The sequence below is a fragment of the Phoca vitulina genome, unplaced genomic scaffold, assembly GCF_004348235.1.
Source record: "Phoca vitulina isolate PV1807 unplaced genomic scaffold, GSC_HSeal_1.0 scaffold15, whole genome shotgun sequence".
NCBI lineage: Eukaryota > Metazoa > Chordata > Mammalia > Carnivora > Phocidae > Phoca > Phoca vitulina.
In genome coordinates, this window is record NW_022589718.1 from 26050190 (window position 1) to 26074256 (window position 24067).

At 40.8% G+C, this 24067-nt stretch overlaps 1 protein-coding gene across 6 annotated transcripts in view; it reads right to left on the reverse strand.

Annotated features, from left to right (window-relative positions):
• STOX2 (storkhead box 2) overlaps window positions 1-24067 on the reverse strand; it is a 206803-nt gene that overhangs the window by 51316 nt on the left and 131420 nt on the right. The window contains exon 1 of one of the 6 annotated variants that reach the window (XM_032413679.1): window positions 1726-11698. The exons of the other annotated variants lie outside the window; for them this stretch is intronic. The gene's annotated coding sequence lies outside the window, so the exon portion shown is untranslated. Of the gene's footprint in view, window positions 1-1725; window positions 11699-24067 lie in introns of those variants that run through there. 6 annotated transcript variants of the gene reach the window in all.

Genomic DNA, 24067 nt, shown 5'->3' on the forward strand with positions numbered 1-24067 from the left:
TCTTATGAAAACTCTGAATCATTAATGAACCTGAAAACTGTTTAAATTAGCCAGGCAGGCCTGAGATTTGCAACTACACAATTAACTTCTCCCCGGAGAAATGAAGGTAACAAAACATCAAATTTTTCGCAGAGGAAAAAGTGCCTGTCTTATCAACAGGTGGGTTTTCCTTGCATTGCTCGGGGGGCGGGGGAGCGGGGGAGCGGGGGGGGGGGCTGTCACCACATCCTGCCTTGTTTTAGACAAAGGACTCCAGCCTATTTCCAGGGCCTCCCCATTCATGAGTAAGTCGAGGCTGTTTGGCCCTGGCATTTGTTCCCCTAGACAGAATCAACACGTTGGTGGAAAGTCACAGTCTAAGATCCTTTTTGTGCCACAAGTATTTGAACCAATTACTTAAAACCTAGATAGACTATCACATTTACTTCCCCCTGGTTCTGTTCATAAAGTCTTTGTTTACAACCACATAGAGTAAAATGAAAGCAGGCTTTAAATTCCTGAAGGGAATAAAGCAAGCGTGGTTTTGCAGCCAGACCAGATACTGACGGACTCCTGCCATGTGGCCTTGTACTTCTGACCGGTGATGGCTGGACCGCCGAACCACCCGGTCTCCACCTCATGCCCGTGTCCTGCCCTCAGATCGAGCACGGGAGCCGGCAGAGTTCACCGTATTGTGGCGCAGCAGAAACCACTCTGACCGTTATTGGTAGAGGTGTCTTCATTCTTTGTGTATCCGTTTAAAGGCTTATAAATTTTTATGAACTCTGCAAGGTCAATACAACAGGGTCGTTACATGCTCGGTCCAGATGCCAGCTCCCAGGCTTGCCATTTGTGGTATGAGGAGCCAGGGCATCCCCTCAGCTTCCCCCGAGCCCAACCCAGCACTGGGAGCCATTGCCCTAACCTTTCCAGGGCACCAGGTTACCGTTTATGAATGTGATAAAACATTCCCTAACCACCTGGAAAACCCCTGGAGCGAGTCCAGGCCACTGGCTCCTGGAGGACCACGCTCGGAGTTTGGCTCATGGACCTCTGTCACATCAGCACCTGGACGGATTTGCCTCACAAACCGCACACACACATTTCTAGATCTCTGGGTCTGCAAATGCAGCTTCCCTTTAGAGCTTTAAGTTTAAGCTGTCAAACCACTATTCAGCAGGTAATTTTGGAGCAGTCAGATAGTCTGTTCCATTAATGACAATCTCTGTAAGATCAATATTAGGATATAAAGCACCCAATTGCAAGGAATCTCAAGTGAGCTCAACCTCCTGACCAAGCGAATCCGACACTCATTACAACCTCCTCTACATCTATTAAAAGACTTATCACAAATAAAAGACTTCACGAAGTAATCAACACCAAAATATTCTCTAGAAAGGAACAAGTTTGCTTACCCAACATAAATGCACTTTAATACATCATTTATCCATCAACAGATTTTGTCACTGATGCCAGCGCTCAAAGGAAATGTTGACTCTAAGCAGAATGACTAATATGGAGGGTTATCTCTTTTTTTAGAAGACGCGTGAGGTTCTATATGCAACATACACACGTGTTAAGTTATCTCTAACACACACATGCACGTATGAAAGAATGAATAAAAGCAGCTGTAAAACTTCTCAACACGCGCGAGTCCGTAATTAACGCAAATAGGAATGAAAACATTCGAGACTGCGGTCTTTTGGAGGCAGGAGCTCATAATCCCCAAAGATTCAGAAGCATTACCTCATTGCAGCCTTGAGACAAGCTGAGCATTCACTCCAGGCCTTACCCAGCATCCTCCGGTTCACACAAAGACAACAGAGGCGTGACCAATCACATTGTGGCTAGCAGGCACTGTTTCAAAGCCCTCTCCCAATATTACCCATTGACATGCTCGCTGTCAGCCTGCTGAACTTGTCGTCATGGCAACACATCCCAGCTGCTCACCGAGGCTTGTTATATTACTTTTCCTTTTCACCACTCACTTAGCTAATTAAAAATTTAGGACTATGTTTTGCATGTTGGACGCAAATTGAAACAATGCAGGGTCCTTTCTCTCTTTTCTTTCCTTCTTTTTTCTTTTTCTTTTTTTTCAATGGAGCTTTAAAAAATGCTGGGAAAAGCGATTTGAAGGACACTCCCATGAAGTCCCAATATAACCAATCAATAGAGAGACTGCGTGGAGCTCTGGCCAGATGGAATTTGTCACTAAACCTAATCTGCAGCAAAGCAAAACCAAACCATGAACATCGCTAAAGATGTTCTTCCTGTTTTGAAAGATATAAGCCAATTCAGCACAGATGATTTACGTTGAAATATTCACATTATTCTCGGTCAAAATGTTCTTTAAATATTTTTGTTTAACATGATTCTGATTTAAAGCAGCTTTACCCATAATTCCACAATGCAAGCAGAGTAAATAAATAAATAAAGCACAGAGGAAAAAGATTCTGTAAAAGCGGCCAATATGGCAAGCACTAAAGGTTCCAGCCCAAAGCCTGTCTGTGGACCTGCCATATGTTTTAGATTTGACCACCAAAATGTACCACTGCCGCGGGAGGCCGGAAACAGCAGCTCTGCAGTCGAAAACCCGTGGAGAGAAGATGCCAGTTTTTGTTTACCAAAGCACAGAGAAATCAACGAAACCTCCCCAACGGGTTCAGGGATGATGGCTGCCTCACACACATCGCGTTTTTGCAAACTCCCCTTATGCCTCTAACTGATACCTGACAACTGGAGTCGATACCACAGACATTCTAAGAATTCTACAGCAAAAAATTCCCCTTGCTTTTTTCTCGGGTCAGCTTTCCACTTAACATATTTAATAGAGTAGAAAGAAAATTAAAATCGGAAACTCTGTTCATTGTGAATAAGCAGAGATAACAGACCTCAAAGTGGTTTTGAAAATCCAAGTGCTAGAGTTTATGGGAAAAGTCTGTACTAATTTCAATTAAATAAGAAAAAAACAAGATACCAAAAACAGGCTTGGAGAGGCGGCTTGGCTTCTGCTTCCTCCCAGGTAGGTCTGCTAATTTTCCTGTCTGAAGTCATCCACGACTGCCTGACTCGTAGCATTCAGTCCTCAAACACAGGGCAAACACATACTCAGACAGGCAGGCCATATTCCCCCCAGGGTCCCCCCATCTCTGAATTTTCAGATCTACCACCAAATACCACTGATAGAAGTCCCACCCACTGAGATAGTTAGAAATGTCAAAGAAGCCCTATAGAATTCTAATTTGTCTGTGAGGGATATGGGAGCAAGGCCGGCCTCCGAAAGCCAAGGAGAGGTGACTGGCAGAGCTATTTTGGGTATTAAAGGTAAATACTGTTTACTCTCTCCCTGTCTTCCCACTTCAAGTAACCAGGAGATGGAACATACATGAGGCTGGTCTCCATTAAACATGGGAGGCTGGAAACAGTACCTCCTAACTCCCACTAAGAGGACAGTAAGTGGAATGGAAAGGAAGAGAATGAAAGAGGAAACCATCGAATAATTCTGGAAGCTGGAAAAACAGATGGATGAGATGTAGCTGAATGGAGAGAGTAAAGAAAGTTTAAATATACTTGCAAGAGGAAAAGCGTACCACGGATGGTGGTGTGGGTGTAGTAATTCAGAAATGATGTTGTGCGTATGGTGAGATTGAGAAAGTGAGTAAATACATTGTGGGAGAAGGAATATACACATATGCCTGGGGAGAGGAGAGGAGGAGCCCCATTTCCTAGCTCTGTCACTGAAAATCTCTAGAAGCAATGTTACCCCAATAGCAACGAACCCACGCAGTATTCATGATCTTGGGTTCTAAATACCATTCCCCACCAAAAGGAAAAAGGATTCTCAGAGAAATGATTGATCTCTGGTCTTAGGCAAGAAACACACAAGTGAACCAGGAACATCTTTTTGTGCCAGAAAGCAAGAAAAGGCTCCAAAACTGATGGGAGATACCTGAAAAGACTCGGGGACCAAACTGAAGGAGTTTCCTTGGCCAAATCAAAAACAAACTGAACATCAAAGAATGTGTATGCAAAACACTATATAACACACTGAACAAAAAAGAACCCATGAATACATTGTGATACCAAAATAAAGAAACAAATAAAGGGTGTGCAGAAACAAATAATGCTTTTGGTTCACAAATGAACACCAAGTCATAACTTCAGAAGAAATTAAAGAATTAGAATCTGCATTTGTAACCACCATTGTAATCAAAGGCACTGAGTGAGAATTCCTGATGCATGATAAAAACACAGGGTAAAAGATTGTTGGAGAACAAGCATTCGTACAGTCTCAAAGTATCAACAAATATTACTTTTTAATTACAAACGGAAAAGACAATGGTAAAGCCAGGCTGCCACCACCATAACCAAACGATCAAACTTAGCATCACCAATGAGACAAAGAGCCAGAATATGTCTCCTAATGTTATGCATTGAAAAGAACACAATCCAACCTATAAAATATTCTTGCCAAAAAAAAAGTCTAATCTATATCTAATCTTGAGAAAATAATCAGACATACTTCAAATTGTGGAATATTCTACGAAACCACCAGCCTGTAATGTTCAAGAAGGTTAATGTCATGAAAGACAAAAGGAAGCTGGAAAACTGTTCTAGCTTAAAGGAGAATGAAGACATGCAACACGTGGGGCTTGATTAGAGCTTGGGATTACAAAATAAAAATTCAAAGAAAATAGCCATAGAGAGCACTACTGGAATAACAGGACAAAATTAAATATGAGTTGTACACTAGATAATAGCATTATATCAATGTTTAGCTTTCTGAATTTGGCAATTCTGGTTTCATCATGTAACGGAATATCCTTGTTCACCCTAACGATGAAGTGTCATGATGTTCGCACCTACGCTCCAATGGTACTAAAGACAGACACATGATAGATGATGGATGGATGGATAGATGGATGAATAGATGGACAGATGGATGGATGGGTAGGTAGATGGATGGATAGATAGATAGACAGAAAGGATGAACAAATGTGGCAAAATGTCAACAATTAGTAAAACTAGGTGAAGGTTATACTGGTGCCCATTTCATTTGTTTTGTAATTTTTATGTTATAAGAAATAAATCCAAAGCTGGAGAGGGAAAAGAAATCTGGAAAGTCTCTAGAATGTAGGTATCATTAGAGGGGAGGTATGGAACAGACTGGAAACAGGACTATTGTTTGGAAAAACTTGATAAGGAGGATTTGGGCACTCAGGCCCACTCCTCCATCTAATATAGTTACCTCTTCTCCTAGGTAGACATAGGAATTTTACATTCTAGAGAGGTTAAACTGGATGATCTTTAATTTAGGGACCCCAAGCATAGCTCAGGGAGTAGTCAGATACTGAATAAAGTAGGATTATGTGAAAAATGACATACTTCACTCAGCCTCTAGAATGCCAGCAGTCAATCAGGAGACTGGCAGACTCTTCTGGGGAAGCTGACTAGGCAAGAGAAAAGACCCACTGTAGTCCCTCTAGATCTCTCTGCAGGAAGGTCCAACAGAGGACAAACTCTATGTCCCACAGAACTTCCAAATGGCATTTTAGTGCCTCCAGAGATCAAAACAAAACAAAAACTAGAAAAGGAACTCTAAAAAAATTGAGACAAAGGAAGAGAGTAGAAGAACCCTTCTCCAAACCCCTAAATATTCCCAGGAAGCTACCAGAGAGATAGCCTGGCAAAATAAGGATGTAAACTGAGGACTACAAAGACATGGGGCTTAGAAAACAGTGGATCCAACCTAAGAGTGGTGAGGAAAAAACTCCCAGATAACAGCTGTTTGCCAGCCTAGAAAGCAATTAGTCCAGATCAGAAAAGGAGGATAAGGTGCTCCCAAGGGAAATTCTCCAAGAAAATAGGGGAATGGGTAGATCATTTGAAATATGAGAACACTTTGAAAAAAACAAAAACACTGGTGGGCGTATGGCACATCTCATGAAGCACTTGGGGGAAAAATTAAAGATGGATATATAAAAATCTATGCAATTCAAAAAAGAAAGACAATCATTAACTGCAGACAAAACAAACAGTTGGGTTAGAAAGTAAACGGACTCACAGTGCAATTCTTGGTCCTTCCTTAAACAAAAACTACACAGTCATCATAACATGAACACTGATTACTGATTTATCTTTAAATTCTTATATAACTGCATTGCAAAGATCAGGGGAGGGGAAGTGAGTTTACAAGGAAGCTAAATCTTCATTTACCCTGCCAGGAAGACAAAAGATAAAATATAAAATTAATAAATCGAGATACAGCATTATAAGCACATTATTTAGAAACTGAATAAATACCAAAGAAACACCTAGGCAGGGATTGCCCCTAGGAAGTAAGAATCAGAAATGGTGGGGGGATAGAGGGTGATGAGGTGTGTGTGTGTGTGTGTGTGTGTGTATGTGTGTTCTTACTATAATAGCTGTATCATTTTTTAACCTTTGTAAAAGGAAAAATTGAATTATAAAAACAAAACTCTGGTGAATAGCACACGCATGGGTAGGGTAGAAATCAATCCATTAGTAATACCTTTTCTGAGTACCTCCTATGGGCCCAGCACAGCTTTGTGACTTTGGGCAAGTTTTTAACTTCCTAGTGTCTTAGTCTGCATACCTGTAAAATGGTTATTAAAATAATAATACATATCTCATTAATAGCATGTGGCACAGAAAACAATGCCCAATCAAGTAAACCATTCCTGATACTGTTACGAATGGGGCCCTGGGCTTGCCACTGGGGAGCACCTGTCCTCCAGGACCTGCCAGGGCAGGTGGCATTAAAGTAGACAATGACAATGCAAAGCCACAAAGGGGTAGAGAGAGATGTGGGGCTAGGAGATAAGTTCCTGTAGTCTACTTCCCCTCAGCACCCCAGCACAAAAGATCAGCATTTCCAAAGTAAATTCCAGAAAACACTAGTCCGAGAAAACACTTCTTTAACAAAAGTTTTGTGGTCCAATCAATCTGGGAAACCACTACATATTACACCTGCTTTGGGAGAGTCGCCACTCATCTAGCGTATTTACAGCTCTGCAGTCCTATGGTAAAGAAAAGGGTTCAAACCCACCATTTCCCAAACTAATTTTACCATGGAACCCTTTTTTATTCCAGAGGCCCAAGTGTCACAAAAGTGCTGCTCCCATGAGACGTTTGGAGAGCCATGGCCATGGATTTTGAGACTGTCAAGATGGAGAGACTTTCATTCTGCTCCTCCAATTTCATAGCCTTTTAAATTCCCTTTTCATTTGCCTCGATTATTTTGACAAATTTAAAAGTGGTAAAAATATGGTTTAATAGGAAGCTCCCCTAATAAAATTACTTCTAGGAAAAGGAATCTAATATGTATTGATGAGATCTGCATATACTTTTGAAAATGATCCTATAGTTGATTTCAGATAATTCACAACCAATAAAGTTTTTAGAACAAAGGTAAAATCGGGGATAGATTCTTTGCTTTTATGCTTAGAAGATTACTCTGGGTGATTTGTGAAATGGGATGTTATGGTTTTGGAAGCTTATATAACAAATCTACATTGCAAGACCTCCGTTAGAACACAGAGCAGGTGGGTTCGGCAGCAGTTTTCCTGTTTTGAAATATGCATGACTCGGATTATTTTATATTCACTTGCTTCTCTTGCCTTTTGAGAAAACTCAAAATACATTCTCTCAGTGCTGGTGCTTTCTGAGAAAGTGAGTCTGGAAACCCAGTGTTGTTTGGTTCACGAAAAACAAACAAACAACTGCTTTCATGTGTCAAAACTGGAAAGGTTAAAGGAAAAGCCCTGGACAGTAAAAACAGTTGATCGCCTGCTTTTCAAAAGCTGGAGAAGAGACTGTCTTCCTCCAAGTCACTGATGAAGATACCTGAGAAGAGGCAGCAGTCATGACTTGCCCTTCCCCAGCCTTGGCCTCTTCCCCACGGTCACCCTGCACCTGTCCCTCACGTGCAAGGAAAAGGGCCTTTCTAAGGGGTCTCAGCGTGGTCATGTCAGTCCCCTTCCAACCACTCCCCTTCACTCTTCTTACTGAAATGAAACCCTCTTTAACATGGGTTGTAGGGTGCTTTCTGCCATGACCCCAGCTAAGAGTTCTTGGCCACTACCCTCCTGCGGGACCATGAGCTCCTGAAATCAGTCCTCTCTGGGCTGCCTGTTTACATGTCCGGAGTCCCCAGCCCCCTGGAAGCTCCTTGAGGTACCAGGTCTTATAGGATGTCACGCCCCCATCGAGCAGTGTGCCATTACGCAATTCCATTTCTTCAGCACACTGTGATCTTTTCCAAACTCGGCCGAATCAGGCCACTTGCCTCATTGAGGACAGCCTTGACTCCTGGGGCGCTCGGGCTCTCCATCCTGCTCCCCACGAGCTCCTCGGGAGCTCCAGCCACACTGGCCTCCCCTCTGCTTCCTGCTGCCCCACACTCTGCCCAGAGTCCTGCCCAGGCCAGGTTTCATGGCAGCTTCGTGGTTGATGCTGTCTCTTTCCCACTAAACTGTTGGTCCGCGAAGGCCCTCTGCTCACCAGCAGATCTCCTCAAATAATCCCCAGACCACCACCAGGCCCACAGTGACTCTCCATAAATGTGTCCTGAGTATATGAATGAATGAATGAATGCATGCATGCATGCTTGAATGAAGTGTCTAGATCCACCTGGAGAAACAAAACTGAAAGAATTTCAGCTTTAGCTAACCTTTCTATGAAACAACAGTGTAATTTGATAAGTGTAATGCAGTAGACACACTAATCAAATATAATAAAAATGCTGTACCATGGCCAGAAGAAGATGCCTAAAATGAAAATTCCATGATGTTTAATTCAGGTTATTAACTTTCATGGGGAGACCTTAAACCCCTCAGAGGTGCACGATGTGGGAAAAGAGGCTCCAGGAGACATGGGATGCAGCAGAACATAATGCTGACCACCACAAAGACTTTCACGTGAAAGCCCAAAATGTGAAGCATCATTTGGCTAAATTTCTAAATTTCTAAGACCCTCAGCCTGAAACAACAACAAGAACTCAGTAAGGAAATATGATTTACCAATATAAAAATATTTGGTGAAAATGTGAAATAAATTAATTGCTAAATTTTTTAAAATACAGCAAATCACAAACCCAAAACATGGGGCCTATGATGGCCGTTTGCCGAAATTAAAGAAGGAGAACAGAAGGAAAATGGTATCTTTGAGCTCCCGTGTTTAAGGAATCAATATTTTGCTTCTTTGAACCCTTGCCTATTCGAGTATTTGGTTAGCAATGTGGCTCTGGACTTTTTACAACTTGAGATCATTTCTGAGAGCGCCTTCTCTTTTTGTACATTTCTCCATCTTCCTTTGGTGCCTGATCTTTAGGTCCGGTTGGCTGGTGGCTGTGAACTCCACACTACCCCAACTATCACACCAAGAACTTCAATTTCCTCATGAGAACGTGCAAATAATTATCAAGACTATAAAGCCACTACCGCATGGAATTTTAATTAGCAGATACCGCTTATCTTATTTTTCTCGTGATCTCTTAAGAATCCGCATCTTCTTTCAGCAATGGATAAATCGGGAGCAAGGAGGAGAAAAGATCTCAGATTTACTGGGTGCCACACCTTAAGTACCAGGGACAGTATTTTACCTATTGTCTCATTTATCATAATGGCAACCCAGGAAGTTAGGTCTCGTTATCTCAGTTTTAAGAATAAAGCATTAAAAAGTTAATAGCTTGTCCAGAAGCCCCACAGTCACGAGAGCAACAGCCCTGAGAGCACCGGGTTCCCTGTCGAGTGATTATTACCCAAACCAGGCGTTGAACAGACCAACAGTAGTCTGGAGCTAAATTGGAAAACATTCCACCCGCCAATTTTGAAATGCTACATATCAGTTTAAGGACAAGTAATAAATGCGCGAGCTAAAAATAGTCTATCTATGGGCTTCTACTTTTGAAAAGAAATCCACTACTTGGCAAGCATTGCTCTCTACTTACCCTGAGATGGAAGCTTGTTACAACAGCACCTTGTTACAAGTTAGGATAGCACAGAATCAAGGAAAAAGCCAACCGCTATATTAGTATGTATCAAATGTAGTGGGACACACAGAGGGAACATAAACTCTGCTTGGAAGAACCCCAAAAATGTCCCAGAGAGAGGCGACCACCAGGGAGTCTTCAGGAAGGAGTAAGAGGGAAAGGCATTTCAAGCAAAGACAAGAGTGCATGCAATACAAATATCAGCAAACGTTTGTTGAGTACTGAGAGTAAGGTAACTACTACTATTTAATCCTACAACAATCCAACCAGGTGGTACTATTACCATTCACTTTTTACAGGCAGGGAAAGAGAAGCACAGAGAAATTAAATCATGTGTCTACCTGGTGGAAGAGTGTATCACCCAAGAGTTAAGACAACAGGGCGTATTTGGGATGCGTGTTGAGTAAGATGCAAAAGGCAGGTCCGCTTCACAAACTATACAATTAATACACCAGTCAATGTTGAGACCAACGTTAAGTATGACTTATCATTAAGTTCTTGCTATGTGCTTGGCACCTTCCACATATATGACCTCACTTACTCCTCACGTCAATCGTCTCTGAAATAGTTTTTCTTCCAATAACCATCTTACAAATGAGGACATTAAGGCTAAGAAAAGCCACGTAATTTGTCCGGGATCACACAGTAAATAAATGCTGGATTCAGGACCTGAAATCGAGTCAGTCTGACTAGAAAGCCCACAATTTTCACCAGGATGCTATGCTGCCTTTTGACTAAACACCAAGAGGTCATTTGAAACAATTACAAAGTGGGTTTGTTTTTTTTTTTACCTCAAATTCAGCTAATACCTTGTATTTATTTGTTTTAGAACGAGACCAGTTATACGGAAACATTCCTGCATTCTTACCAAAATCATTTACCCTGAGTGCCCATTTACATAGAAAATATTTTAAATTGTTCCATTTAAAAACCTGTAGTCCTAAGGGAGCTCTACAGCTACATTCAAAATGTATTATTCAGATTTAGAACATTAAGCATTTCATGACTGAAGTTTTTTAAAGAGCTTCAAGAAATACATTCTAAAGGGAGGTTATGATGATTGCAGTTCTTGGCAAGGAGAGAGGAAATGATGTGTCCTAGCAAAACAAACCGAAGATAAAAGAACATACTGAGTGAGGACAAGAGCTCATTTCCAAAAGTCTTTGTCAGACCCATTACAGTATCTTTTAGCTGCCACTGAAATAATGTGCCCCGACTTCAGTGATCTAAAACACCTTCGCTGTACCGGGTGACATGGTCTTCCTCAACCCTCTGCAACATTCATGATGCCCCAAGAAGATTGAACCTTCTTTGTTTTCACAAAACCTCTTCTCCTAAGAAATGCCACAGGTTTCATTCATTGACGCCTCTTCCATGGGCACACATAGCACCTTACGCCCCTCAGAACTGACTCGAGCACAACTCACTTTTGCTCAAAATAAACATACAACCTGAAAACAATCTACGAAATCCAGAGGACAAAATTACTCACTATTCTAAATAGAACTTTTCTATCAATAAGCAATTAGTAAGTCACTTTGCTGTGGCTTTCTCACCCATGAATGGTTGTACTGTGACAATTCTCTCCTCAGCTAAAATGAGATCTGTCTTCTGTCTCCCCCCACCTCCATCCCCCGAATTCTGCAACTGGGATTCTCCTGTGTTTTCCCTTCTTGGAGAAATTTTAAACATCCAAGAGAAATTTTAAAAATAACGAACACCTGCAGCGCCGCCACCCCCACGTTTTCGGCAATTGTTGAAATTTTGTCATCATCCTCTCTATAGAAGAAATGAAATCTTTTGGGTAAAGGTGACCGGTTCATTGTCCCCATACCCACAGACAATCACTCTCATTAACTCGCTGTCAAACCTCCCAGGATACTTAAAACACTTTTACATATGTAAATGTCTGCACACAGGATATTTGGTATTTGTAAGTGCATAATAAAAGACTTAACTAAATAGTATCAGACGGTGGATTGTTCTATAACTGTGTCTGTCCTCTCTGTTGACGAATAGCATGCGGACATGGAAAATATTAGATGAATATCTGATGAATGAATGAAAGATAGGTTGATAATAGGGCAGTTCCATAATTTGCTGAATAAGTTCTTCCAAACATTCTTCACTAGTAGACATCAAACTCAAATGCAAACAGAGAACTTACACAATTTTGCCCATGTATTTTACATGCGTGCTCAGTAAATACCTGACTGAGTAATGACATCACCTCAATGTATTTGAGTATTCGTTAGCATCTGGAGGACCCATATATCAGCCCCACGTGACTTAAGCACTGGCACTCAAAGAAAGGCATATTTTCCAGAATGTGGAGGGGGTATGGCAGCTTCAGTCTCCATTGTGCACAGTCTGGCCAACACACTCACTTTGCGATAGGAATGACCTGATAAATAACTATTTTTTTCTGATATAGTGCTGACAACTATTCTGTGATGTATTCCCCAAATTCCTAACATGGTTTCATTCTCTCCTGCCCTGCACACTCTGTTAGAGCATTTAGGACACTATAAGTAATTTGTTGGGTTTATACATCTGTCTTCTATACATCAAACCATGGTTTTCTCAAGGGTAGTACTTATCTTTAACCATCTTTGCATCGACAGCACTTGGCTTAATGCTCAGTCATAGCTACAGTGGAGTGGATCTCCTCGATTTTTAAAATATCATAAAACTCAACAATGATTCTGTGCTTCCATAGCTCTTCATATGCTTTAAATTCTTGATCACTTTATTTCTTTATATTATTTTTAAAACATGTTTAACATGGGAACTTCAGACAGAAAGCAGACAGAAAAGTATACTCATGTATCTATCACCCAGCTTCAGTAATTAACTCATTTTTATCCCTCTTTATAGAAACCAAAACTGGGTATCACAGACGATATATTATAGGTATGATTTATTCAAGAAAAACTATGCAAAATCACATGCAAAGGAGAGTCCTTGGCCTTACATCAAAAAGCTGTTTTCAGTTAAAATATTTTAGATTTTTATAAAATGACTCCCTGCCTCAGCTAGGTTTATCAATTAAACAACTAGCTACTGGTCCTGTTTGTGAAGCCATGTTCTGGATTGTCAACTCTGCAGACACAGGGTCATTGTCCCATAATATCCTGCACCGACAATTAATGCTAGTTAAGTGACCGCATGTCATTAATAATGAAGGATCATTCTTCCTCTCGAGCCTAAGCTTTCATCTGCAATAGTGAACCTTATTACATTTGGAATCTCCCAGTTTCTTCTGTATGCCACTCTGAAAGCCCTTTGCATCCCAGAGTCACACATTTCTCTAAAAAGTTTTAACCCCCTCCTTCCAGAATTGGAATTCAGAGCCCCAGCAATTAGACAGACTGGTAAGTCATGCTAACACAGCAATCCAAAGACAGAGGCTGTCTTCTTTATGAAAAGAAAACGCTTGACTAGGAGAGTAATAATAATAAATTTCACTTCCATAAGCATTACTTTCCAAAAGAAACTGTTTTTAGAAAAAGACCACATGAGAGAAAACCCTTCGGAATGTCACCTGTCTCTCCATTCAAACCTACGCCAGCCCCCTAGTGCTACAAAGGTCCTGTTTTGTTTTCTCAAGCTGCAACAGCAATTGGCTTGTATCTTACAAATAAAGACATCCCCCCCGCCCCGCCTCTTTTGGGAGTGCCTACAAAGTCAATTTGCAAATGTAAATTATGCAATATGGAATTATTCTTTTTTTCTGAGAAAAGGAAGGATTTGGTGAAGGGGAGCTCAAGGACTAGAGGTTTTTGCATATAGGTCACAAAAATGAAAGAGGGGAGTGTAGCTGTCTCCTAGATACGAGCTCAGAAGAATCAGAGGCTTCTCGGTGATTCTTCAGCAGGTGCATGGAGACCCAAATCTAGCAATCTCAAATCTGGTCTGATGGGGTGAGTCATGAGTGCCCTACAATTATCTAACTATTTTTCATTTTTTGTTTTGTTGGGTTTTTTTAAGCAAGAAGCTTTGCACATATGCGTATCACAAATGTGTAAGAAAAGTGTTTCACAAATGTCTAAACTAGAAGGAAATTAGCTGGCTGATCAATCAATAGTAGATTTGATTGTGCCTCTGTTGACAGGTCTGCTCTGGGTGTCAAAGTTTATTTAACTGTTGGCTGCTGATCTGTTAACATCAAAATTACATTGACTGAGCCAAAATCAAAGATTCCTCCGCTGTTTACACATTAGGCATGAAGGCTAATTACTTACTAATCCTTGAGGGTTTTAAACACTTTTGATGTACTAAATACCCCTGAGGACCATACATATTTTTTAATGGGTTGAGGACAGATCCTTCAACACATGTGCAATCTAAAAACTAAAGAGCATGTGACAAATGCCGACAAGGGAATCATTATGTCTCTTGTCATAGAGAAGTCTCAAATTCTTCTCGCTCTAGCCAAAGTTCACAATAAAATATTCACGATCTACTGATTTATATTTCATCTCTGTGTTCCTTCTGGTGGAGCTTTTTAATGCATAATACATAAACTTAATAATATTAATATTAATTCGATCCACCATGGGCCAACGACTACCTATGCGCCAGGCACTGTCCTAGGTACTTACAGCACACCACGCGATAGCTGTCGTATCTCCGCATGCTCAGGACACTTAGTAGGGGTAGACCCCCAGTACACAGCTACGGGGGTGCTCAAGAAATACTTTTTGAATGAATGAAAGAACTGAAGAGGAGGAGAACCAGAAGGATGGGTAAGAAGGAATACTGTGAACAAGTGCATATTTCTCAAACGCTCCATCTATTGAATCCATAGTTCAGTACAGTCATCTCATAGAGTAATTAATTTGGTTCATGGAAAGATACACCAAAGACAACCTAGTACTTTTTTACTAACTCATCATCCTTACCTCGAGCCTAGGTAAAAGAGGCTAGATCAGAGCTTGTTTCATAAAAAGTGGCTGGTTAGCCGTACCAGGTCAAGAACAAACGAACAAAACACACACAGCAAACTCTGTATCACCTGTGTTCATCTCTGTGTTCGCCTGAACAAAAAAAATGGTGTCTTTGGCATGGTATTCACCAAGAAGCATTTACTGAACAATTACTTTATGCAGGAATTAGAAAACAAAATTTTACAACGGTAAAATAAATAGTGGTGGAAATTTAGAAAAAGGAGTATGTTTAGAACAAAATATAATATATCAATTATTTAGGGTCATACAAAGTAGGAAACTCTTAAAGAAAAAGCAAGGCAGGCTTTTAAGTTGCTGGTTCGGGAGTAAATGTAGTATAACCAAATTAGAAAAGAGTACTTGACCTCTGTCAGATATCATGCCTACAACCAGCTTGGGTTATCGGAGAGCCTCAGATTAGATTGTGCTACATTCCTGTTGATGACAACATCTCTGAGAAGCTGGCTCTTGGATGGCCACTGTGATAAAAAGCAGTATTGTGCAAAAATCAGTGTGGAGCATGAATTAGGGTGGCAGTGTCCAATCTAATTCCCAGGTTTGAGAGGTGGTGCAGTGCCCAGCGTAAGCATATGTCTCCTTAGTAACTGGAGTTACTGAAGAATAAAACATTATTTTTCAAATTGCTACTAAGTTGTTAGGACATTCTTTAAATACTTATTTAGTCATCTGGACCTAAATTAGTGAACACTGTCAAAAAAATGACAAGGTATTTCTTTTGCATTAGGAATGCCAGGACAAAAGGCACCATGAATCCACAGAGTCAGGGAACATGTGGCTCGCTTCCAGGGGTGCCCTGATTTCATAAATGAAAAAAAAAATGCATCTTCAAATAAGAGTATACCATAGTTATAATCACGCCGGACATATCTATCACACGGCTCAGAATTTTCAGGAATGTTACGTCTCCTCATTGTGTCACTTAGCAGATGAAGAAGTTGAGATGCAGAGAAGTTAGGAAACAGGTCCCCAGGGTACGGAGCTAGGAGGATGCGGGCACGGGAACTCAGGTCCAGGACTGTCTCCCCCACATCGGCACTCTTCCCTTGGGCACTGCTCCCAGCCGTCCAGCAACTCCATTACAGCTCACACTACACAACCCTCAAGGGATGCTCAGTCACTATAAAAACTCTGTTACCATCTGTAGTGGGTTGAGTGGTGGTCCCCCAAAAAGTATACATCAACATGCTAACACCCAGAACCAGCGAAGGTGACTGGATTTAGAAAAGGGTCTTTCAGGTTAGGATCTCGAGAGGAGATCATCCTGGATTAGCTGGCTGGCCGTAAATCCAATGACAAGTGTCCTTGTAAGAGACAGAAGGCCACATGAAGACAGAGGCAGAGACCAGATAGATACGGTCACAAGCCAAGGTCTGGAGCCACCAGACGCAGGAAGAGGAAAGATCCACCCCTTAGAGCCTTCAAAGGGAGCAGGGCGATGCCAAGACCTCGATTTCAGATGTCTAGCTTCCAGAACTCTCTGTGATTGTAAGCCACCTTGTTGACGGTACTTGGCTACAGCAGCGAGGAAACTACAGCGCCATCCATGGATCCAAATCACCAAATAACTAAGGTGGTTATAAAGCACTTAAAAATCCAAATGACCTGGTCAACTACTAACAGCTATTCCAAGTCCAGACTCTGAAAGCAATCTCCTACCCAGGAGATACTAAGGAACCCACTCTTGACCAATTTCATGATGTGGTTCTCGTTTTAAAAATAATTTATTTTCAGAAAAAAATATTTATAACGAGTAGCCTATTAAAAGACCGGTATTTTATTTTTTTAAAGATTTTATTTATTTATTTGCACGTGCACGAGAGAGAGCACAAGCAGGGGGAAGGGCAGGGGGAGAGGGAGAAGCAGGCTCCCTGCTGAGCAGGGAGCCCAACGTGGGGCTCGATCCCAGGACCCCAAAATCATGATGCTTAACCGACTGAACGACCCAGGCACCCCAAGACCGATATTTTAAATCAGAGCTGATAGATTGTAACAACTGATATTACAAGGCTAGAAAAGACATCTGAAATGCATTTCAAAACAATCATCCTAAAATGAGACAGAATGTGGTCTCCAAGGTGAGTTATGAAAACCAAAGTTATCACACAGAAGTCATAGCATTTGAAAGAACAAACTCTGGGAATAAAATAGATTCCTCCTATAAACAAACTCATGGAAAAAATAACTTGGAAGGAAACAATCTACATTTATTTAAAAAGAACAAAAACAATGGTGGGGACCCCACACGTCACGGGAAAACCACAGGGTACAAGTAATCCATCACTAAAAGCTCTTAGAAAAAGGGGTGTTTGCAAGATGTGCATATAAACCAAATAACTGCTTGTTTCTTCAACTTCAGATGGATTCATTATACTTGAGCTTCTCAAATTACCTGTGGCAAGGATGCTTTTGTAAAATATAATAAAAATGAATTATTGGGGCAAATGAAATTTAAAACCAAAAAAAGGAAGTCCAAATTTTTTCATTTTTTATTTTTTCCAAATTTTTATTGTATGCAGATATCAAATTGCATTTCAATAAATATAACCAGAACAAATAAAACACAGGAAGAAAAGACAAATCATGCACATTGTTCACTGAAAGTGTACTCAGACAATTAATTTCAAGAAAAGCTATTATACTCGTAATTCTTTGTCTTTTCAGAATCGTAATGGAACAAAATTTATGAAAGAAATAGTATTCCCCATATTAAATGTCAATATGCACACCCTGAACAAACTAAGTATATCAATATGGTTTTTAATGTGACAAATGAGCTTGCTTCTTGTTTGTTAAATTACTAATCTAAACTGGATGGATGGCAATGCTCTTGCAAGAGATAATGCATATCTAAAATATTCCTGTGTTTTGTTTTAATAACAGTCATAGTAAAGAAATCAGTCTCAAAAAGGTATGTTAAACGGGAATGAAGGAGATTTTAAAGCAATTCAGCAAGCTCGGGCTTTTTTTTTTTTTTTTTTTTAACTTTTACTCAAAGCCAGAGATGCTGTATTTTCAAAATTTATCTTTAATCCTCCATCAGTAATCACTGCCCACAATTTATCCAGTTAAGTCAGAGCTAAGTTTAAATCATCTATTGGGGACGCCTGGGTGGCTCAGTCGGTTAAGCGTCTGCCTTCGGCTCAGGTCATGATCCCAGGGTCTCGGGATAGAGTCCCGCATCGGGCTCCCTGCTCCGAAGGGAGCCTGCTTCTCCCTCTCCCTCTGCCACTACCCCCTGCTTGTGCTTGCTCTCTCTCTCTCTGTCAAATAAATAAATACAATGTTAAGAAAGAAAGAAAGAAAGAAAGAAAGAAAGAAAGAAAGAAAGAAAGAAAGAAAGAAAGAAAGAAAGAAAGAAAGAAAGAAAGAAGAAAGAGAAAGAAAGAAAGAAGAAAGAAAGAAAAGAAAGAAAGAAAAAGAAAGAGAGAAAAATGGGGAATATAGTAACAACATCCTACTAGCTCAGCTCCAACCACACCTGAATTTAACGAGACAGTCCACGAACAATGTGCTTGGACGTGGCTGAAATGTCAATCTCCTCCCAGGTTTAGATGCCTACTCTCAATGTATTTTTAAATATTTTAACCACTTTATGGAGGTATGATTGACCTACAAAAGGCTGCACGTATTTAATGTACACAACCTGATGATGTCAGAGAGAAGCATACACCTGTGGAACAGCGTTATGCCTGTGGTTAATGGCACTGTTCTGTATACTTAAAAATTTGCCTAGAGGGTAGATCTTATGCTAAGTATTCTTATCACCCAGACACAAAATACTAATAAAGAGGGCAGGAGGAAACTTTTGGAGGTGATGGGACACTATTGTATTTCTGTAATACAATAGTGTATAGGCATGCAACTCACAAACCGAGTAAAAACTTACGTATACCTAAGAGACGAGAGTACATTTTAGATGGCCATGGCTGACACAATTTCTAGGTCTACCTTCAAAAGAAGCCTATTTCTCCCCCGCCCCGCATTTTTATTGACATATAATGACATGCCTACTCTTAATTTTTGAATGTAAATCCTGGTGGACCTGTCCACCAACCCCACTCAGAGTAGCTTTCAAGCAAACTTCCGATATCCCTAAGGAAGCACCGTGGCCTCAACTAATAAAGGAGGCGGCTTTTTTACGGCTTCCTGGGTGTTTGAAATAAGGCGAGAAGACATTGTCTTCTCCCCATTGGAAACTCCTTCAAGTCAGATGAAGAAATCACGACAGCCTTTCAAGAAAGCGATGTCTATACACGGGGAACTGAAATTAACTAGGGGAATTCTGGATTAATAATTTTTTTAAAAAATGAGATTTTTACCTCGGCTGAAGCATCCCATATGTGAAATACCAGTTTCCATAGGTTAGGGGTGTTCCTTGCCTGCTCCTAAGCTTTCTCTTAGGGAGGGAATGGAAAGGAAAACCCTAATGAATGCCCATCGGATGCAGTGGAGGTCACCACAGTCCCCCCAACAAAGGAATGCTTTAACTGTGCATCAGACCCCCCCACACTGCTCTAGTGCATAAAAATCTGTGCACATGAAAACTTAAGATACTGTTGTGATTATTTCCCTCTTTGCTTATGATGCCTATTCCAGAGTTGGTTAAAATTAATAAGATAATGCCTTTGTGAAGAAAACTCATAATACACAAAAGCATCAATCCTCTGGCCACAAAATTACATCTCAAATTGTTTAAAGAATTGTTCATTCTTACAAAACTTGTTTCAATCACAGTTACAATGGAAATAAGGTAACAGAGCATTTACAAGACCTATAAGTGGTTACAAAGATAATGCTGCACAAAGTTAGGAAGTAAGACAGCGTCACCCAGCACACAAGTACCTCTAGGGATACAAGCAGGCTGGTAATTCCAAATGTTAAAGAATTCCATGCACTTATATTTCTTCCTTAAGTAAGCTTATTTATGATTAATACTCAAAAAGTCCTTAGTTCCTCATACTCTACGTTTTTCATTCATGGTCTCCAGGCAGAGTTGATCCTACACAATGTTCATGTATCGTCACAATTTCAACGCTTTGGTCCATATTTTCTGCTTTTGAGCAACTTTCTAATGCAAACAGAAAAAACCGTAAGGCCTTATAATACAGCAAAATAATATATGACAATAAAGTAAAATAGTCTTTTCAATAAATTCACGACCCACCGTAAAAGAAAAAAAATGCACAACCTTTACAGGAGAAACGTAAAGTGATATACATCAATCACAGCCCTCTGACAAAGAAAAGCCATGTGGAAGCAATTAGAAATGAGTAGAATCAGGTGGGCATTTCATAGCAGGGTGGCTTCACCAGGACAGATGTGGAAGAGTCACGTGGACAGTGCTCAGAGAGTCCAGAAGGAACAGCTTGGCCAAGGCTAGGAGGCAGACTACAGCAGCACTCAAGTTTAAATTCTACTCATGTTGGTTACCCTTCGGGAGTTGGAGTGGGTGGTAAGGATTTCAGGTTTAAATTTATGTACACCTATATTGTCTGAAGTTTCTACAGCAACGTATTTCTTTTGTAACTTTAAAAAGTAACCTTTTTTCTCTCCAAGGAATATTTTAGAGTCTCAAATCCAAATCTGAAATGCAAAAGGTCCGTTTCAACAAAAATTCAAGGTGCTTCAAGGTATATGATGTACCCTATCTCAGGTTTTTGACCTTAAAAATTAAGAACCTAAGAAATTAAGAACCTAAAAACCTAAGCACCCAGAAAAAAATGTCACCTAATTTTTACTCTGACATTCTCCTTCTGGAATGCAAATTCCATTATTATAAGTCTCTGTAGGAGCAGAGGGGAGCAGAGGAAACCAGCAGGTTTTAAGTCCATCCTGGATCCCAGGCACAATGTCAGCTACTTCAATATATTACCATCCCCCTTCATTCCCATAACCGCCCGACAAATGAGGCGTAAGTATTTGTGTTACAGGTGAAGAAAGAGACCCAGAGAGTCTAAAAGGATTTTTCCAGATCATCTAGCCAAGTGCCAGGGCTAGGATTCACTTTGGTTTGACTTCCACCAGCTACCAAACTGCTCTGCCCTTCTCGTGCCCTGCCTCTGATTCGTTCACCCACCTTTCGTCTCACCTGTTTCCCTTCTAAGTTTTTCTGGAACAGGTATTTAGACCTATTCACCCTTACAATTCCTAAGGAGTTGATCCCCAAAAGCTGCACTCCAAACCGAAGGGAAAGACAACCCTAAATAAGGATTTGCAATTAAAAAAAAAAAAAAATCTTCCTCTTCTCTTTCAGCAGGGTGATACCAATTAGAGACGTTTTGGACATTTGTGAGGCAGTTTTGTTTGCCACAACCCAAGAGAGGGTGTCACTGTGTTCAGTGGCTGGGGTCCCACTGCAGCGCACGGGACAGACCCCCAGAGGGCGTGTTCCAGTGTGTGCTCCCAACGTCCTGCCGCACATGTGAAACACTTCTTTGCAATTAGAATAGAATTGCATTTTACATATAAACACAAAACCGTTTGACCCACCTTTAATAAACGCTGACTTCTCCAGGAGATTACAACTGGACATGGAATAAACTTTGCTTCGTTTACAATGTTGCCTTGAGTTACTCCTCACTGCAGACAATTGTGTGGGTAATGGTAATGGCAATTATCGCTGGAGCCACCCGGCAGGATCGGCCTGTGTTTGCATTCGGGATGACGGCTGACAGGTGCAGGGACCTGACCACGTCATGGGGGCCTTCCAGTGAAGCCCTATCCAAGCATTTACATATTAAAATACCCGTTATTTTATTATGCATTGCATTCTTTTTATTTCTCTCTTATTTTGCAACTAGGTAACATACTGGTTTTTTGCAATGATGTGTACAGGTAAGATTATATTTCTGGGTAGGAGAAGAAGCACGACCAAGGTATTTGTTGTAACGAAGGAGGTCTGTTGAGGCTAAGAGGGCTGAAAACCACTGCTCCATATCAAAGAATTGTTGAATAGGAGAATTTGGATATTTATTTTATTTTATTTTTTAAAAAAGATTTTATTTATTTGACAGAGAGAGAGAGAGACAGCGAGAGAGGGAATGCAAGCAGGGGGAGTGGGAGAGGGAGAAACAGGCTTCCCACTGAGCAGGGAGTCCAACCGGGGGCTCCATCCCAGGACCCTGGGATCATGACCTGAGCCGAAGGCAGACACTCAACGACTAAGCCACCCAGGCGCCCCTGGGTATTTATTTTAGAGAACTCTGTCACTAATTGCTGTGTAACTAGGAAAGTCAGTGAAAGGAGACAGAGACAAAAGATAAGCTATATAAAAAATAAGAGATGCCTACACGCTTAACTCAAGGTGCTTGAGTAAGTCCCTGATTCAAGAGAATGGGTGCGGGGCAGGACATCAGGAGAGAGGGGCAGAGATTGTTCGATTAAACATCATATTTATGGGACGCCTGGGTGGCTCAGTCGATTAGGTATCTGCCTTTGGCTTAGGTCATGATCCCAGGGTCCTGGGATCGAGTCTCGCATTGGGCTCCTTGCTCAGTGGGGAATCTGCTTCTCCCTCTCCCTCTGCCTGCCGCTCTCCTTGCTTGTGCTCTCACACTCTCTCGTGCTCTCTCTCTCTGGCAAATAAATAAAATCTAAAAAAAATAAATAAACATCATATTTATATTTTACCTTTAAAGAGGTGGGAATCAGGTTTGAATTTCGTGTCGCTTCCAGCCCTATACCCTCTTTTTGTGAATCCTTAAATACCTTACCTTCTGTTTACTTTCCTTTTATTCTCCCTTTGTCCGTTTCTCCATTTATTTAATTTTTTCAATCATATTATATTTATTTTTTGTTTCAGTTTTGTATTTTTTAATTGAATTTAAATTCAATTAATTAACATATAACATATTATTAGATTTAAATATCTCCCTGATATCCCAAATCCTGTCAGGCCTCTGCATCCCAAACCAAAATGGTGAGGGATACCCAGGTTGGGCGCAGTGTTATTATGACCTAAAACTACCCCCCCATCTTTTTGTATAGATTTTTATATAATCACTTTAATTTCAGTAAGATTAAACACGCTTAAGAAAAGCCATTCCCAATGATGCCTTTTGCTAAATCTACGGTATGAAATTTAAAATGAACCACTATCATTTCAAATACGTTGGGGAAAGGTATGATATTAGTATCTGTCCATAAATTGAAATAAACGTTGAATGCGAACTAGATAATCTGCTTCTGAAATTATCCAGGAGATTAAGGGGAAGCCTTTAGATGGCTGCACATTAAAAATGGAAATATTAGGGTAATATAAACATTAAGCAATAAAGCATTCAGAAAGTGTTGTGATATTTGTGTTTTTTTCACTGTCATTTAGAATGTGAATCTGCCTCTTGCCAATTTCATATGTACGTTCTAAGGACATATGGAAAGATACAGGCAAGCTCTTTGAAGTAGTTTATAGGGGCGCCTGGGTGGCTCAGTCGGTTGAGTGTCAGACTCTCGATCTTGGCTCAGGTCAAGATCTCAAGGTCATGAGATCCACCCCAGCATCTGGCTTGCGCTGAGCTTGGAGCCTGCTTAGGATTCTCCCTCTCCCTCTGCTCCTCGCCGCCCCCCCTCCAATAAAAAAATAAATAAAATCTTTAAAAAGAAAAAAAAGAACAAGTGCTTTATAAATACCAGGTATTTTTGAAATAGTATTCTGCAAGAGGCTATAAATATTGTTCCAATGAGGAGCTCTCATGCGGGACATTTCTTTAGTTCTAAAGCTACAGAAACACCCACATCTCCCCCAGCCTGACAGGCAGTGGGGAAACACTGTGCTGCAGGAAGCCGGGTTCCCCATTTCGTAGCCAAACTGAACTTGCTTCAGGAGGAGAGACCATACTCCGCACTTTGCACCAGGCTCAAAACAGTAACTGGATTATTCCGGAGCGACATGATCCCTTGTGTGAAACACGGCAAATCTAGGCGCTTAAGACCTTTATAGGGAATTAAAGCCATGCGTACTGGTATATTGTACAGGCGGATTTCTCAGATGAACACAAGGGGGAAATGTCTATCAAGCATCTGCAATTGGTGTATCTCCCGCAGTACCTCGAACACAACCTGTGCAAGACAGAACTCACCAACGTCCTCTACCCCAAAGCCGCTCCTC